We start from the raw sequence: 3,639 nt of genomic DNA on the forward strand, positions 1-3,639 counted from the left end.
AGGTCCAGCTTGGTAAAAATCTTCCCCTTCCTCACCCTGGTTAAAATATCGTCAATCCTGGGCATTGGGAAGGTCACGGGTTCCAATACAAGGTTCAACACCCTGAAATCTACGACCAATCTGGGCTGTTTAGTGTCTTTTTTGTCCACAAAGAACACCGGACTGCCTCCCTTGATTCTCTTATGAAACCTCTTTTCTGGTTCTTGTCAATAAACTCCCGCAACTCCTGCATCTCTCTGTCTGACATGGCATACAATTTACCCACTGGCAGCTGAGCTCCTGGGAGTAGGTTGATTTGACAGTCAAAGGGCCTATGGGGGTAGTCTATCCGCTTCCTTCTCACTGAAGACCTCCTGCAGGTCAGCTTATTGCGGTGGTACCTTCCCTTTTCCCCCCACCGCCATCCCTGCCACCCTGGCTACGGCCATCCTCAGGGTTTCCCCCCCGTGACAGTGTTCCAAGCAGTGAGCTGACCCAAAAGTAACTGTCCACTGGTGCCATGCCACCACTGGATCATGTAGTGCCAGCCAGCTCATCCCCAGTATGATTGCTGGTCCTGCCAGTGTGGCTACGTGAAAGGCAATAGTTTCTGTGTGTCTGGAAACTCTCATTCTCATGGGGGGAGTCTGGTGCGTCACTTCTCCTCCCAGGAGTTCTCTGCCATCAATGGTCGTTACTTGTAAGGGACACTCTAGAGGCAGAAGGTGGACCTGGTGCTCCAGCGCGAAATCCTTGCTAAAAAAATTGCAAGAACTGCCGGAATCCAGCAGTGCCTTCACCTTGATTGGGTGCCCATTAGGGAGTTCTAGTACCACCTCTATGGCTATGGCTGCTTGGGGGGGTCTGGCTTGGGCACTTTTACTGGTTGCTGGCCTGGCTGCTGTGCCCGCTGATCGGCAACCAAGCTTTGGCTCTTCCCTGCTCCTTATCCCCCTCCTCCTCACAGCCAGCAGCCCCCACCATTCCTTGCCATGCCTTCCTCTGAGGGCAGACCCTGGCAAAATGTCCTGGCTGTTGGCAGAGGAAACACTTCTTGGCTGTTTTCCCCTCCTTTCCCTCCTTCTTTCAAACTTCGCCGGAGTTTGAAACCCCCCGCGCGCTCCCCCAATCTCCATTGGTTCCACTGGCTGGGAAGGTTGCTCCGGTATTTCAGGAATGCGGTTGTCATGCCAACGCTCTCCCCTCCCTTCCCGCTTCTCTAGAGCGTGCGCTTCTTGGCGTACTCCTATCGCAAGCACAGCTTTAGTCAGCTGATCCATCGATTGAGGGCGTGGCGCGCGGGAAAGTTCATCCTTCACCGAGGGGGATAAGCCTTCCTCAAAAAGCATTTGCACGGGTTCCGAACCCAGTTCCCACCCAAGTCTGTGGATCAGCATCGCAAAACGCGACCAGTACTCTCTAACTGACTGGCCCCCCTGCTTGCACGCCATCAGTTCCCTGCGCGTCACACTCTGCTCCACTTCACTTGAGAACATGGTATCCATGGCGCCAAAAAATTTCCTAAGGTCCTTTAGGGCAGCATTCTGCGTTGCCATTAATGGCCGGATCCATTCTCTGGCCGCGTCCTGAAGATGCCCGACAACATAAGCCACCCTCTCCCCATCGTCAGCAAAGTCATCATACTGCAGTTCCAACGCGTACTGTACCTCCGTCCTGAATGCATTATAATCCCTGGGGTTTCCCCCAAACTTGTGCACCAGTCGCGGTACCTTCCTTGCGATGGGGGTGGGCTTCCCCTGGGCATCTTGAGTCCGCCTTTCATCTAGTCGCGCCGCTAACAGGGCCACCTGCCATTCCAAATCTCGGTTTCTCTCCTCCAGATTTGGCACTGCTGCTGCTCCCTCTCCGGCGCCTGCTCCTCCTGTTTGACTCATGATGCTGCCTGTCCTGTCGTTGTGCACAAGCAACGTCAAAGACTGATGGATTGCTGTAAAGGGAATTGGGGTTGCTTGTGCGTAAGTGGCCACTGCTCTAGACAACGTTGTCTGGCTAAACTTTTCCCTGGCTGAACAGCACTTTCTCCGTGGCTGTGTCAGTCACTGGCAGAATCCGTCAGTGGGCATTTCCTGAACTTCTTCCAGCATAAAAGCTCTTTGACACCAAGTCGCCGCCTAGCCTCCCTGTGCGGAAGTTTTCTGCGCAGAGTGGGTGTGGCCAGCGGAGGTCCTGGGCTCTCCCCGCTGGTCTCTGTGGAAGAGTCTTGGAGCCATCTCTCCGAAGTCCTTCCCGGCTCCCTTTTCTTCCTGGTGTCACGCTGATTTCCTTCCTCCGAGGAAGTGTTCCCCCTCTCGCGGCTGGGCCCTTCTCCTGCATGGCCTTACCTCCACTCTTGGCTCCGATGGCAGTTCCCTGACTATAACTGTTCCCAGTCAGCCACCATAATGTTATGTCCAACATCTTGTGCCTATTTAATCATAGCAGATTTCACCGTTTCATCCTGAGTGTTCCATTTCAACAGCAAGTTATACATTCTTGACAAATTCTTAACTTTGGGATCTAACAATTCTGTTTCCAATTTTGATTTTTCCACCTGGAAGCCGAATTTTTTGTCCAAATTATATGCCTCCATTATTTGGTAATAATGGAACCAGTCTCGCACTCTATTTTTTGATTTTTCAAAGCTCTGCAGTTTTAATCTGTCTCCCTCTTGTTCCAGAATTTCCCAATATTTGGGCCATTTGGCCTCCATATTGAGCTTTTTCTGAGCCTTCGCTTCCATTGGTGACAACCATCTTGGGGTTTTATTTTCTAACAAGTCCTTATATCTTATCCAGACATTAAACAGTGCTTTTCTGACAATATGGTTTTTAAACGCTTTATGTGCTTTAACCTGGTCACAGCACAAATATGCATGCCAACCAAATACATTGTTAAAACCTTCCAAATCCAGTACGTCAGTGTTTTCAAGAAGCAGCCATTCTTTCAGCCAGAAAAATGCAGCTGATTCATAATAAAGTTTCAGGTCTGGCAGGGCAAATCCACCTCTTTCTTTAGCATCAGTTAATATCTTAAATTTTATTCGAGGCTTCTTGCCCTGCTAGACAAATCTAGAAATATCTCTCTGCCACCTCTTGAAACAGTCCATTTTGTCTAGAATTTGCAATGTTTGAAACAAAAACAGCATCCTTGGCAATACATTCATTTTTATCACTGCAATTCGGCCTAACAATGATAACTTCAAATTTGGCTATATTTCTAAATCCTTTTTCACTTCAATCCAACATTTTTCATAATTATCCTTGAATAGATTCACATTCTTAGCAGTCATGTTTACCCCTAAATATTTCACTTTCTTAACCAATGTTAATCCTGTCTCCTTCTGAAACTTATCTCTCTCAATCACAGTTAGATTTTTCTCTAAAACCTTAGTTTTCATCTTGTTCAACTTAAAACCTGCTACCTGACCAAATTCTTGAATCAATTCCAATACCCTTTTAGTGCTAGATTCTGGCTCCTGTAAAGTCAATACCAAAGCGTCAGCAAAACCTTTCAGTTTGTACTGTTTAGCTCCCACTTGTATACCTTTAACCAATTGGTCCTTTCTAATCATATTTAGCAGAACCTCCAGGACCGATATAAAAAGTACAGTGGTCCCCCGCAAGACAAACGCCTTGCAAGATGGAAAACCCGCTAGACGAA

The sequence above is a fragment of the Podarcis melisellensis genome (assembly GCF_964234715.1).
Source record: "Podarcis melisellensis genome assembly, chromosome: W".
Lineage (NCBI taxonomy): Eukaryota > Metazoa > Chordata > Lepidosauria > Squamata > Lacertidae > Podarcis > Podarcis melisellensis.